This window comes from Numida meleagris, chromosome 6, assembly GCF_002078875.1.
Source record: "Numida meleagris isolate 19003 breed g44 Domestic line chromosome 6, NumMel1.0, whole genome shotgun sequence".
Classification (NCBI taxonomy): domain Eukaryota; kingdom Metazoa; phylum Chordata; class Aves; order Galliformes; family Numididae; genus Numida; species Numida meleagris.
The window spans coordinates 28,228,692-28,243,998 of NC_034414.1; the positions used below are offsets into that span (position 1 = coordinate 28,228,692).

At 47.8% G+C, this 15,307-nt stretch overlaps 1 protein-coding gene across 5 annotated transcripts in view; it reads left to right on the forward strand.

Moving 5' to 3' along the window:
• SLC8A3 (solute carrier family 8 member A3) overlaps positions 1-15,307 on the forward strand; it is a 126,203-nt gene that overhangs the window by 92,661 nt on the left and 18,235 nt on the right. Inside the window, exon 2 of one of the 5 annotated variants that reach the window (XM_021403144.1) lies at positions 14,479-14,585. The exons of the other annotated variants lie outside the window; for them this stretch is intronic. The gene's annotated coding sequence lies outside the window, so the exon portion shown is untranslated. The remainder of the gene's footprint in view (positions 1-14,478; positions 14,586-15,307) is intronic. 5 annotated transcript variants of the gene reach the window in all.

The following is a 15,307-nucleotide window of genomic DNA, read 5'->3' on the forward strand; positions in this document are numbered from 1 at the left end:
AATCTTTCAGTCTTCAGTGGGCCTCACAGATGGCCAGGAGAGCCTCGTTTAGCCTGAAAAGCTGTTCTCATTTGTGCTGAGGCAGGAGAAAGGAAGAGTCCAGCTTGACTGTAAACCAGTAACTTGTCTCTAATAAAAGAGGTCTCTGTGAGAATTTGATCTGGAGCAGTTGGGCTAAAAATTAAAGAGGAGTCCAATGCTGCCGTCCTTCACAGTCACTCTCTGTCAGGTCAGAGTTGTGTTTTATACTCCCAGGGCTGGTGGGGATTGTTACTATCAATGCTTTTTAAAGAGATGGCCATACCATTAGGAGTGGATACTTTTTCCCTTTTTCCACAGATGCAGATTTCAGAATTTCTGCTTCTGTGGGAGGCACCAACTGATAAGTAAACATATTTAAAAAAAAAAAAAAAAAGATTATTTCTAACTTGCAGAAAATGGGATGTGCCCTGGATCTCTGTGGGCCTGACACAGCCAGCTTTTGCAGCTGCAGGCTGTTTCTGCTGTAGGCTGTCTCTAAGCCCTCAATAGGGAGTTATTTTCAAGGCCAGCTCTGCAGACCCTGCTCAACATTAGGGCCATGAGAAAGCCAGAGCCTGTGGCTGGCAGGCTTGACCGGTTCTGCTCTACTGCTGCAGCACATCCAGGAAGCACAACTCTTCTTCAACTCTGTGTCAGACTAGGGCAAGAGACATTTTGCCCAGACAGTCTCGTTTCTCCTACTGCAGATCACAACTTTGAGTCTTGCTCTGAGTGGAATGGGAGTGGGCTGCTCAAGCTGCTTCAGAAAGCCCTCAGTGTCCCCTTCTGGCTCTTGCTTTGGTCCCATTTCTGAATTAAAGCACCCGAGGCAGTGAGCTCCCAGCAAGGACAGGCAGGGACCCAGAGGGCCCACAGCACTTCTCCTGTGCTTCTGTGTGCCCAGTGTGCCAGTGAGGCTGCGGCAAACAGGTCAGAGAATGGATGTAGGCTGCAGGGGCAAGGTCCTGCCCTGCAGTGAGAAGGCACAGCCAGCCCAGGGCTCTCCCCCATCTGTCTTCCTGCTGTTCCAGCTGATTGTTGCGTATGGAGCTCAGCACTTTTGGTACTTTCTCTGCTTCAGTTCTGCTTCTGGAGAGCAGAGATAAATGCAGCTGAACCATGCAAAGCCATGGGAGAGCCTCAGCCTAACAGAGCATGTGTTCAGATCTGGTCTGTGGCTGATCAGGATCAGCTGCTCAGGGGCCTTGAGCATTTAGAATTGATTTCTCAGCATACATTTTACTATAGCACCTCTTGGGGTGACTGAGGAAGCAGAGAGGGAGTGTGATAGCAGGGAGCTGGGAGAGTCAGAAACATAGAATGAGCTGTTGATAAATGCTAACAGACACCCGGGTTCACAGACAGACCGAGCAGAGGCTCCTGACAGCCTCCCTTGCATACAGCAGCATCCTGGTAGGAGCGCCGGCACTGCAGGGCACATGTGAACCCAGCTGGGAGAGAGCAGGGGTTGGAGCTGGGTGCAGGCACCAATAGTATTACTCCCTGGGTACGTTCTGGCTGGGAAGGGGGCTGGCTGGTACCTCCTGTATGGGGGGGAAAGCATCAAAATCAGCTCAGAAAACATCAAATGCACCTTTTTCTTTGTCTTCAGGAGCTCTTTATCTTGGGATTTTAAGTCGTAAGAAGTCTCCTAGGTACCACAATAGGAAGGACACTTAGTAGACTCAGGGATTTGTGTTTTTAAGATGAGAGGGCTTGGAAGGCAAAAGCTAATTAGACAACATTGGAGGCACAAGGGATTGATTCCTTGTTAGAGGTCTGTGAGAGGTTTTGTCCTTCAGAGCTCCGGCTAAAGGCAGTTGTGCCATGTTACTAAACCCCTGGGGACGTGTTTGCTGATGCTGAAGTGAAGGGTGCTACACTTACCACTGAGCTGGGTGAAACACAGCTTAGGGAGAATTAGGGGAATTGTTGTTTCATTATTAGGTTATGGTTCTGCTCAGGTCATGAGAAGTATGGGACACCAGCTTGCAAACCACAAATTCAGTGGAAGTTTGATGGGGTGTACACCAAAGTGGATCACAAATGTGACTGGGCTTTGTCAGGATGTAAGCTGTTGTTCACTGTTGCCTTCAAAACATGAAAGGGAGAAGACAGAGCATCATTTATTAAGGCCCAAGGGGCTGAGGGACCCGGAGGACTAGTAACAAGAAGGGGATTGAGAGCTGAGGAGCATCTTTGGATGAGGATGGTGGAAGCTATTCTCAAGAGTGAGGGGCCTTAGTGTGAATTTTCTGTCACGTGGCAAAAAAAAGCAGGAGGAGGCTCCTACCTGTTAGCCAGGGACCCCAGGAGGAATTCAAGCTGTCTCTGTGGGTTGGTCAGATGAGTTTGAGAAAAGTGCTTCCCATAAAGCAGGATCCACATGTGAAGGCTGAGATGCGACAAAGTTTTATGGTGGAAATTGCAGCAGTAAGATGGTTGATTAAATGAGACCAGTTTGGGTGGATGTGGGCTGTGGTCAATTGGGTCTGTTAGGTCTGGCTGTGCCTGCATGAAGCACTTGTTCCCTTCCCCTGCTGAGCGGAGCTGTCCTGCAAGGGGACTAGCTGTGGAGAGACAGGGAGGAGGCTGGCATCCCAGATCTGGGAGTGGAAACAGTCATCTGCAAAATATGGCAAGGCTTGAAGGATGTCCTTCTGAAACACTCTTGCTCACTGCAAAAATAACTGATGACGTTATTTTTTGCTTATTTTTGGATGAGGAGTGGTCTTTTTATGGTCTAAAGCTCTGGGTTCTGGAGACACAGGCTTGTGGCTAGAAGCCCAACAGAACTGGTGTCCTTCTAGGAACCTGTGTTAGCTCCTGGGAGCTAGCAAGTCACCCCATTTCTAGGTTTTTTTTCCATTGTGTTTTTAACTCGGTAAGAAATGAAATGGAAAACAACCCCAGAGGATGAAATAGAGTAAAGTATAGCAAGTTACACCATTTTCATTGCTATAGAAGAGAAAAAAGAAAACAGTGAGCCTGACCAAATGCACATTGCCTTGGATAAAGATGCACTATATTGGCTCTGTGTAAATGTTTGGATGTTTAACTGTGATGTTGCTGTAGAAATTCGGCGTGATGTCCCTTATCTTGGTCACAAGAAGCCTGTGACTGGAGCCAAAGCATCCAGGATCCGGCTCCAGTTCCTTTTGTTCATATATAATAATTCTATCTGCAGCATGCAGAGCAGGCTCATTGCAGGCTGGCAGCTGAACAACGTTGTTTGCAGCTCATTAATTTCATACAGATTGCTGCCTTGCTGCTCTGTTGAATGTAGAGCAACTCAAATGGCTGGGCTGAGCACTGCCCTGCTGGGTTGAAAGCATTGTGTGCATGGGGAAAGAGGGCCATACAAGGCTCATGTCCGCAGGTTTCCCTGTGGCAGCAGTAGCTTGTGCAGGGACGGAAGGGAGGAGACTTCCTCTTTCCAAGTTCCTGAGCGCTCTCACCTGGTCTCTTCCCAGCCTGTGACTGCGTACCTTCATGATGTTTTCCCCAGTGTCATCTCTGAGAAAGAGCTGTGCTTGTTAAAACACGAGTTTTGTCAGCTATGCATCACAACTGATACTCATGCAGCATTATGACCTGTAAACCCAGTCAGTGTTTGCTTTGCTTCTTGCTGTTTTTGATGTGCTTTGAGCACTGAAAGGTGGAGATGCCATTAGGTGCTGGAGATCTAGAAGGTGTGAGAGAGCTGAGATGTGCCAGCTCCCATGTGAGGAACTGGGGGACTATTCTGACCTTTATTGGAAAGCAGAATTTCATTGTAAATGTAGTATGTGTAGTTCAGAGAGTCTTGGGAACATTCATTCCCACTGAGTGGGGTCCTTGTCCTCCTGTGTTGGGAAGAGTAGTGCTTTTGGAGGTATGTGGGGATCTGCTCACAACTGCACATCTGGTCTGTGCTGCAGCTGTTGCCTGCAAAGGGCATGTGCTTGTGTCATGGGGGGAGACCAAATGCTGTAATCCCCACCAGCAGTGGCCACCTTCTCTGCTGCTGCAGCTGGGCACCTGTGGTGGTGGGATCAGCAAGCTCAGGTCTTCACAGTCACCAGCCTCCCTTGCTCTGCTGAGTGGCTTGTCCCCAGTGTGCCCGCTCTGCCAGGGAGCTTTGAGCAGTCCCCAGCTGGGGCTTCCTGTCTGCCTTCTCAGTTGGAGGCAGAGACAAAGCCATCCCAACTATGCCAGCAGCTGGCCAAGACTATCAGCAGCCTTCTAGGGGATCACAGTGGCCATCTCCTTTTTCTTCCTTCCTTTTCCTCTCTTCCCCATTGAAATTTATGCATACATGACAGCTGGAACCCGAGCCCCTTGGCATCTTCTCCTTTGAGTCAGGGCATGCTGGGGCTGACCCACTGCTGCCAGCCCAGCCATCAGAAATAGCTGTTGCGGCATTTTCACATGGCTCTGCTCTCTGTTCTTTGATTCCTGAGCTGGGTCATGTTACTTGGTGGTACTCCTTCATCAAAGCTTTATAAATCAGTTTTCCTGCCTCCCATTCCCACCCGAGCCCCTGGTATAGAATCAGTATGAGCTTGTACTGCAGCATGGGAGTAGCAGGGCTTGAGTGGAGCTCAAAGAGGACTAGCTTTGGCTCTCAGGCAGCAGCAGCTAGTGGGTCTGGTGGGATGTCACATGGCACTACAAGTTTGTTTCAGGCCACCTCATAGCTGAAAGTTTTTGCATATCTGTCGATAGTTCAAAGAATCAAATTTTGAAGGGAGATTAAAGAAGTTCCTCAGAGCTCAGCTGGACAGCAGCCAGCAGCGGGTGGCACACGGCCCTCGGAGCTGTGCCCGGAGAGTAGGACGTGGCTGGTTAGCCTAAGGATGTGTGGAGTGGATGTCCTAGGGATGTGGGTGGCTATCAGTGCCCACAGAGTCTCTTCAAACCAGCCACAACAGCACAGAGCAATAATGCAGGGCAGTGCCAGGAGACTCCTTCAGCTAGCAAGTTTCAGCGACTTTTGCCCCACAAGGAATTTCAAGCCTCCCCGTGCTGGTGCTGTGTTTGAATCTGGCACCTCTTGTTCCAACTTTCTCTCCCCCTTCTTCCCCACCTTCCTGTCCTTGCCAGCATCTCCATGGCAACCCTATTGCTGAAGAATAGGGAAGGTGTCTAAATATAGTTTCCAAATCTCCATGCCTTCAGCTGAAAGCCTAAAACCAGGGGGGACCGCTTGAAGCCCTGGGCTGCTGATATATCAGACAATAAAGGGCATCTTGCAGGTGGGATACCAAAGCACTTTGGTGAGACAGGGTCCTTCCAGCTGAATTGCTCTTGACAAATTGAAGCACTTTGAGGTGACCAGCTTGCCTTCTGCTGCCCATTGTGCCTCTGCTCCTGCACAACATCAGGTTTTGGAGCCATTCTTGAGAGTAAACAGCAGCATCTCGGTGCTTAATTTGGCTATCAGTACCCATAAGGGGTTTGACATCACAGTCTTTTGTTGCAGTGCATCCGAAAAGCTGGAAGCAGAGAAATTCAAAGTCGTCTGATAAGGAATGAATTGTCTCCCTTCCTTCTTTCTCCACTGTCTGATTTTTCTAAAATTCTGCACAGGGTTGTTGTTGATGTTTTTCTCCTTGTAAAATTCTTTTCTAAGAGAAAAAGGGCATAGCATCATCTCAGAGTAGTTGCTTAAGCAGCCCAAGCTAATGGGAGAGAGACATTCATGCCCAGGGCCCTGGCACTGCTCTGCAGCCACACCGGGCTGATGCCCACCAGAACAGGCTGGTTCCATGGACTGTTGAGCTGCATTACTGCTTGTATAAGACAAGTGCTTATTGCACAGACCTCAGCACGTAGCTCCATAGGCTGCTGAGGCTGTCAGCTCTCTGCTGCCCTGAAGCACTGATCTCATAGGGCCAGCAGGAAGAAGCTGACCTGCAGCTGGCCAGGTGAGGCCTGTATGTGCTCACAGCACTTCAGTAGGCAGCACCACCCACCTGGAAGGGGGATGCACAAAACAGTCCAGAGTGTGTTTGGTTTTGTGTGTGTGCTTTGGTTGTTTTTTTTTTTTCTTCATTTTTTTTTAAGGGAATGTAAAGACTATATAGCTGAGCCTTCAAAACACTAAATATAAAAATAGCTTTATTAAACCAAGTAATAGCCCAACTCCATGGGCATTTTTCTCTTTATGTTTGTGTAACCACATGTAAGTCAGCTGATCAGCAGTGTGGATCAGCTGTGAGGAGGGGAGTTTAACAAACCATGCTACCGTGTTCTTCCCATTTTTGCAGTAATTCTTAAAAACAAATTGTGGCATGTTTCCTTGAGGAACCCTTCTGTCTTGGAGAATTTTATCATGCTTGTACAAAGTGAAATGTGGAACGCTTTGGAAATCTGCTTATCTGGCAGAGCTGGCTGCGCTAAGAAGGTTCCCAGGGTGTTTTGCTGTGCCTGCCTAGCATGCCTTTTCCCGCTCTTCCAGGGCTTCAGAGCTGAGCTTGAGATGTTTGCCATTTAATAGCTCCAACGCTGATCCCTGTGGCTGACACGTGTAGATGTGCTGCGTCTCTTGAGTTGCCCTAAATACCATACCAGGTACTTAAGGATTTGTTCGCAAGGAATGACTGTGCTGAATGGGCTCACCTGTCTGTGACTTAGCAGCTCTGATTCCTTATTGCTTGCATAGTTGTTTGCATCCGTGCAAAGTCGCTGCAAAACAGTCATGTGGATTTGACTGCACTTTCTATCTCTTTGCATGGAGCAGGTCCAGAGGAGGGCCATGAAGATGATCAGAGAGCTGGAGCACCTCTCCTATGAAGGAAGGTGGAGGAACTTGGGCTTGTTTAGCTTGGAGAAGAGACGGCTCTGAGGAGACATCATCATGGTCTTCCAGTGCTTGAAGGGAGCTTACAAGCAGGAGGGGAACTGACTTTTTACACAGTCTGATAGTGATAGGACAAGGGAGAATGGCTTTAACCTAAAGGAGGGGAGATTCAGGTTAAATGTTAGGAAGAAATTCTTTACTCAGAGTGTGGTGAGGCACTGGCATAGCTGCTCAGAGAAGCTGTGGATGCACCATCCCTGGAGGCAGTCAAGGGCAGGTTGGATGGGACCCCAGGCAGCTTGATGTGGTGGGTAGCATCCGTGCTCATGGCAGAGGGTTGGAACTGGGTGATCTTTAAGGTCCTCTCTACCCTAAGCCATTCTATGGTGCCATGGCAGTGGAAAGTGAGGGCTGTGCTGCTGTGGCAGGAAATGAACGCAGACTGAGAGGTGACACTGATCACAAAGTGCTCACCAGCTTTTCCATTCAGGATGCAGGAAAGGTAACAGATATCTTGTGCTTCACTTTGACTTTATTTTACCAGGTATTGCTATATGTCTTTCACTGGTAGCACTTTCGACTTTTCTAGTACAAGTAAAGATTTAAAAAAAAAAAAAAAAAAAAAAGCTTTAGTCTTGGCTATGTCCCTTTAATTATCATGTGTCAGCTACTAAAGCATTTTCAATAGTCCTAATTGAAACATGAGCCAATTTACTAATTAGCCAAGGCTACATGGGGAACAGGGAATACACAAAGGGAAATCACTTTTTTGTGTCAATATTTCCTCTTTTATCCCTCTCCAAGACGTAGTGCAATGTGCACAAACTCTATACTCCAGCAGCCAGACAGATGGGGCTCCTGGACAGCGCCCAGCACAGTCTCACCGGGACTGACAAGGAAAGGCACACAGAGTTTGGGCTGGGCAGCCTGGTCTTCATCTCAGGCTATGGCCACTTCTTGCATAGCATCTTCCTCACTGAAGTTTCCTTCTCCCTGTGATCTGCCTTGCTGTGAGATGGTATTCCTGGCCTTGGTCCTTGCAGAAGTGGCTATGTGCTGCTCACGTGGTAGGGGCCCTTCCCGGGGTAGGGGAGCAGCAAATTGTAGGTTGCCTGCACAGTTCCCAGCCCTAAGCTATGGGGAAGCTTCTCAGAGGCTTCCACGCTGCCTCCTTTCTCTATCCCCATGAAGGGAAGGACAGCCAAGGCATTGGACTATGGCAAGGAGCAATCCCTGAAGTCTCTTCCCCCCTCTCTCAAGAAAGCTTGCACCTAGTGAGTCAGGGTAGACATTAGGAAGGACTTTCTAAGGCTAAAGAGATGAAGTATGGTGAAGGAATATCCAGAATATTGCCTGTATCATGAAGCTTTCAGAAACCAGCTGGGCAACCACTGACCTGTTAGGAATGGCTTGGTGGCACTGGCCCTACCTGGAGCCAGGGATGACAGCAGTTGCTTTCAGTTCTATTTTCTGGGACTTTTCCCTCTAATGGAACAGAGGGACTTGTGTGAGGGAGTGCCCTAGAGAAATGCACAGCTCCCCTCAAGTGAGAACCAAGGCAGAATATGTTCATACTGATACATACCACTTCTACCACTGCTCGAAGCTCTCTTGCTTCCTTCCTCCCCCCTCCCTTAGCTTGTATCTCTGTAACATCTTCTAAGTGAGGAGCTCAAATGTTCTGCAAATTGCGATTGTCCCCAATCAAATCTCTGTGAGAAATAAGGATCACAGCCACTGCATGGATATGGAAACTGAAGCACAGACATATCAAGTGACTTGGATAGCCTCAGGATTGCCTGGAGAAATAACAGGTGTATATAATGATTAGCACTGCAGAGAACCCTGTTGTAATGATAACTAGTTATCATCTGGTTATCCCACAGGCTAAATTGAAGACAACAGAGAAAAAATACCATTTTTAGAGGACTTCTGTCTATGATGCTTTGCAGCAGACTGGTCTGGTAGTGAAACTGTCCAAGCTGTTCCCTGTGTGCTTGCTGCACATGGTGGGACGGCTCCTGTACGGCTGCTTTTCCAAGGTCCTCATGAATGACACAGCCAGTTCCTGGAAATTGGCCCGCAATGGCTCATCTCCAGCTTCTGCACTAGCACCAGTTCTTCTGTAACTCTTACATCAGCAACTTGTACATCAACGATCTGCCTGAAACTCTATCCTGACAGTTCATCTATCCTGTGGACATCTGCTTAGATAATTGGTACCAAGGTTGGCTCTGACCTTAGAGGCACCTTCACTTCTGACCTGACTGCTAGAGTGAACTGGGGCCACCCCTAGTGGCTGCAGCTGTGTGCTTCTAAACTTGTTCCCCCTTTCATAATCACCACGGGAGCCAAACATCTCCTTTTGTGGGCATAGGCTGAAGACCAAAGTGCATCCTGTCTATCCTGGTCTTAACACTGGATAGTTTCCTAAGTTACATGATTTCCAATTGACAGTAAGATCATTTGTTTCCTTTGTGACCTTGAATTGAGCCTGCTTTGGGATTGAACGCTTTTCCCTCTCAAAAACCTCGTGTCTTATGTATGTGACAGCGTAATTCTTTGCTTCAAAATGGTTCAGCTTGTCCCAGCTGGATTACTCAATGTGCAGCTCTGTGACCATGTGCATCACATCAGGGTTTCTCTTGCTGTCTTATTCACCTTGCCTGCCAGCACTGTGTCACATTGCTCTGTTAAATATCTGCCTCCCAATGAGCTGGGCAAAGGCAGCTCCCCACTATACCCAGCCTTATTTAATCCTCTCTGGTTTGCCTCACATTCTGACATCTTACCTAGTCAGCATTTCTGCCGCAGAACTTCTCAATGAAATCTTCTGGCAGAGAGAATAGATCCTACCCATAGTTTTGGGTTGAAAAGCCATCCCAGTGCCAGCAGGTTCTGAGCTCTGGGCAAGAGTCAGACAGTGGTGCTGCCACTTTGAAACTCATGCTGCGGGTACCTGCACCCACAGCAAATCAGATGAGAATCTGGTTATATCAAGGTGCATCCAGAATGTCGTGGCTTGACCCAAGATGTGTGCTCCAATTATTCATATTAATGAGTTACTAAAGATCTCCTGATACTTTTCACTGTCTTAGGGACGTTTACCTGGCTGTCCTGGCTGCTTTCCGTCCTGGCTGCTTTCCATCCTGGCTAACAGCATCCCACCAGGGACTGCAAATCCTGCCCTTGCACAACCCTGCCTGTTTCAATGGTATACTCCATGTGACATTTCCTGACTTACGCTGTTTTTAGAACTGAGCCTTATTTCACATTCCAAAGTCATTCAGACACATCCTCTTAACCTCCTCTGCAATAATTCCTGCAAATGAGAGTCTCCACACAGAGAGATACTCAATATTTTCTAGCACATTAATCAAATAACCATCCAGTTGTTGCCTTATGTGTTAGAAGTGGACGTGTTGTCAAATAAAATGATTTTATAGATTATCTTCTGTACTTCCCAGATGGGGAATTTAGCAACATCATGCGCGCAAAGTCCTTTAGGAGAAGATCGATGTCTATTCATTTCATCTTCTATTGCTTACTCAGGGAAATCTTGTTCTTAATGTTGCTCCCCAGAAGGGGAGCTTTCCCATCTCTAGCTTTTGAAAACGGCGATTATTTTTAAGTGCATGCTTAAAGAAGAGCCCGGACTGGCAGCATGGGGGCTCTTGGTGGCAGGAGAGCGTGGTTCAGTGCTCTTGGAGATGGTCCCTGCCCAGCCCCGTCTGACCCATAGGCGCACGTGCAGAAGGATGCTACCCATGCTTGTCTGAACTAAAAGAATTGCCCAGTCTGCTGAAAGCACCGCTGAGGACTGACTGAGAGCGCTTTCCACAAATTTAGCTGTCTGAGGGCTGGGATTGAGCTGTGCTATGGCTTGGTGCTGGTCCTGGAGCTTTGGGTTTTGCAGAGTGATTTCTCGCTGCTAGTTCCTGGAGGCATTTAATGAAGGCAGTTGACTGCTAGGACAGGCTTTTGGATGTTGTTCTGTTGTTATCTGCTTTAGAGCTGTCTGAGGTGCATCTGGGCCATGATGGAGCTGTCAGAAGGGGAAGGACGGCAACTGTCCTCCTTTCCCATTGCAGAGCCATCAGAGTGGGGCGCGAAAGCTGCACAGCTGAGCAGAGTATAGTGCGGATCTCATCAGGGAGAGAAGTGGAATGCTCTCCGTGGCCAGAGCTGCCGCAGAGCCTGGGACTCCATAACTGCCCTCCATCAGTGGTGACGTTTCCGCGGTGATAGTCACTGGCCCAGTGATCTACGGAGAAAAGGGCACTTCCCCACAAGGAAGCAAGCATGGCCCAGCTCCTTGCAGGCTGCACAGGAAACAACCTGGCTCAGAAGCAGGCAGTCACTGCATCAGACTGTACCATCCACCCACACATGGTGTCAGAGTTCCAAGCCACAGGAAGGTCCCTGTCACACAGCCCACATCCCTGGGCTCCTGTGCTGGGTCCTGGAGCTTTCACAGTGCCATAGGCTTGCTGTGCAGGTCAGGTGCAGTGCTACCTTAGGGCACCTTCTCCTGTGGGCCTGAGATTGGCTGAGGGCTGCAGTGTTCTCCCTGCTCTTGTATTTGGCTCCTTCACCTTCATTTTAGGGAAGTGAGTGGGATGAAGCTGATGCAGGTAACCTTGACCAGATGGAGCCTGAGGACAGGGAGTGTGCAAGTGCTCTGCCACAGAGCTTAGGCGCACAGTATGTCCCCAGCTCTTGGATAGAAAAGCTGATGGCCCTTGGATTGGTTGCCAAATTCAGACACCATTTTTTGAAAAGCCATGTGTGCAGAGATGATCCAGTTTGCCACTGAGCTGATGTAGGAGTTCAGAGGATTGGTGCTTATGGAGAAGTCTTACTAGATATCCTGATGAGTTTCTGCCTTTGAGTTGGACTATATATATCAGGGCAAAACTTGAGCATCTGTTTCTCTTTACACACAAGAGAAAATCTGAATATTTTTCTTGTTTCCTTTGGCCTTCCCTACAACAGCTAAGGTAAGGTATTCTACCAAAGGAATAGGTTGTTTGGGGTTTTTTTTTTTTTTTTTTTTCCTTCCTGAACTTTGCCTTGTGGCAGGCTCATTTCCAACCAACTCTGAGTGATGCTATTGTTGCTCAAACCTCAGTAATTTCCATGAGAACCAACCATCACCAGGCAGGGAATGCTGTCACAAATGAGATTTTCTCTTGTACAGGTTTTCTTTTCTGAGCAGCCCTTACTTTGGATCATGGTTGAACTTCACTGCTTTGCTGGAATAAGGATTGTGAGAGCACTGGGCTTTAAAAGATACAATGCTTATGTCCTGAGTTAATTATGCCTATGGCATGCAAGAGAGGTAAAGTCTGCACTGTTTGTGCAGTCAGACTGAACATGAGTTGGTGTTCTTTTGCTCCTGTGGGATGGAGAGCTAGGGCAAGGCGGGCTGGGAAGAGGGCAGCAAGCAGACATCAGTATGTGTGAACCCAAAGGAAGGAGGGAAAAAAAAGAAAAGGATGTGTTAGAGGTAGTGACCCTTTACTTGATTTTATTTTTGAGTAATTGTATGTGCTCCTACTTTTCTGTGCCCCTGCAAAGCAGGGAAGCTCAAGGAGATGGCCATACTACAGGCAGAAGTCTTGTAGGGAGAGGTTGCCTGGCTGTCTTAGGAAACCATACAGTGTCCCAGCCCCCTGAGACTTCGTTTTGCAAAGTCAGCATTTTACCATGCATCCCTTCTATGGTCCTCACTGTTTTCTTTCTCATTCTTGGCTTAAAAACAACAACAACAAAAAAAGAAAAAAACATTTAAAAAGACCACTATAAGGAATTCTTATCACTGTGGGACTACTTAGCGTACCATACAGAGCTCTGTAGTTAACAAAATGGGTACACAGTGAGTCATTATTCCTTGAGTCTACAGCTTTGCGTGCACGTCGTGCAGGCAGGTGGATTGTGGGAAGTCAGGTTTTCCACACATAGCACAACTGTAGAGATCATCTGCCGTGCACGCTTTCTCATTAAGTGAGCATTTCTCCTCCGCTCTGCTATGTGCACGTACGACTGATGGAAACAGGAGAGTCACCTCATTTAAAAAAAGTGAAGTAAGAAGGGTAAAAGGAAGTTGCTGTATGAAACCAAACTCAAATTGTGTATATTCTTAATGTGCATTACATAAAGCTTTAGAATGACTTCGATTCTGGAGACAAGTTTTGTTGCCGTTACTGACTAACATGGGGCTCCTGGAGTGGAAAGCAGTAAGCAATAGTAATTATGAATGGGGTTTTAAGAGGCAACCCACATTCAGGAAGTGCTGTCCGCTTTTGAAAATCCCACCTTCTGTTTTGTAGCATGAGAGCAAGAAAGAGATCAGAGCTATGAATCAGACATATATTTAATTCAGCAAATTGAAAGAGCTTTGCTAAGTACCAGGGGCCCAGACAACATCTGGTTCAAAAGCGAAATTCCGTCAACCTCTCCAAAGAAAATGCAATGAAATCATTGTGATGAAGTCTTAGCAAAGCGCCAACATTTACACCAGAGACCTATCATTTAAAATCCTACATCCTTCAGGCTGGATTAGAGAAGATTGAAAAGGTCTAGAGAAGGGAAAGGAGGCTTGCTGGCATTAGCGCGGCATATTGGTAGAGCAAGTACTGGCAAAAATAAAGCTGATTTAGCTTAGAAGAATTAGAGGTGATATATTTTTTTTGCATATTCATACACTGATGGATATAGCAGGGGTTGTTCAGACTCTTCCCTCTATCCCATATGCCATCATCTGAAAGACATCTCAAAAACAAGAGCCAAGCAGAGGGAGTGAAATTTCCCCCATCAGAGCACAGAAGCAGTTATGACTTAGATGAGTCAAACTGGACAGAGGCTGGATAACTTCATGGTTGTTAGTGATATCAGTAGGAATGCAAGCTGCAGCAATGGAAGGCAATCAGCCCGCCCATTTCCCACTGTGAAATGGTGATTTTCAGGGGTATGCTGGCAGAAGCGTGAGTTGCAGCATCCCCAGGATTCAGAACTGGATTGTTTAGTCTCTGAAGCAGTATGGGGCCAAAGACACCACTTGTGTTTAATACCTCTGCTTAAGAGAGGAAGGTTCGCAGTGCAGCAGTCCTTTTCATAACCAGGCACAGGGAACAGTACTTTCTGTCTTATCTGTAAGTACCTGAGCAGAAGCAGCAGCTCAGCTTGGGGGAACTGAGGCATACTGTCATTTAAAGCCTGGGGCTATTTCTCCAGGCTTGATGGTTGCCAGTCCTGCTTTTCTCATCCTTGCCATCCGCAGCTGAGACCAGTTATAGGCAAAAGGCAGCAGGAGCCAAGCGATTGGTGTGCGTGTGCTTTGGTATGTGTGTGCAGCAGCAGTGGTGTAGGTGAAGCATGCTCCTCTCCTGCATGGTGCAGCCCCAGCCCTGGCTCCTGAGTCAGAGCTGTTCGGGTCTCACTTCGTTCTGCACAGCATGCCCTGCCCTCGGGCCTGCTGGTTAAACAGAGATTGGTCAGTGTTGCTGGCAGCAGCAGGCTTTAGTCCTCTCTGGAGCCACACTGAGCTCGTTCAAGTGGGTGAGAAAACTTTGACTCTCTAACGTTCCTGTTCAGCTCCCAACCTTCCTCCACTTTGCTCCTCTGTTCCCTTCTCCCTTTTATGACGCTTACTATTATTTTTCCGTCCACAGCAAAACAATTCACATCAAAGTAATTGATGATGAGGAGTATGAAAAAAACAAGAATTTCTTCATTGAGCTGATGAGCCCCCGCATGGTGGATATGAGTTTACAGAAAGGTGTAGTACTGGCCCTCCAGACTAACATTAACGTTCTTCTTTCTTCTTCTCTCTTCTCCTTCCTCCACTTTTCCTCCTCTTCCTCTGATTTCTCTTTGTTTCCAACTGCTCTGTCCTAAACACTGCTGTGCACGCACTGTGTCACATGGTACCCATGGAGCAGGGGAGATGGTGGCAGTAGGGGAGCCTGGGGCAGACACTGAGGGAGAGAAAGAAGGAAGGATGGTCCTCAGTGGGAATATTTTCCCACGATGAGAAGGGCCAAGTCTAATTCTGTAGTGCTGGGGGAAGATGCTTGGTAGAAACATCAAGCGTGTCCAGAGCTCATCACCCAGCCCTGCTCCAAGAGCTGTGTCCCTTCATCACGGAACAGGCTGGGGGAAGAGGCAGGCAGCATTAGGGAGGAGAAGCAATGAGATGTGTTGCTTTAAAACTGGGAATTAGAAACACCAGCCTGCTGCAGCTAGCGGTGCTGTAGCCTCGCCCCACAGGGGAATATGGCTATGAGTATGCATCTCTCTTTTTCTCAAGCTCTGACCCCAGAGTCCCTTTGTTAGTTGTGAGAGTAGCAGAAACAGTTGATCTTCCCGCCAAAGTGCAATTGGTACCCCAGCGTGGCTCCTGTTGATTTCCAGGCAGCTGATACCCTTTCCATTACCATGTGACACTGAAAAAATGTGCTGCAGAAGTCGCCTCCCACTAACCATCAGCAAGGCCTGACC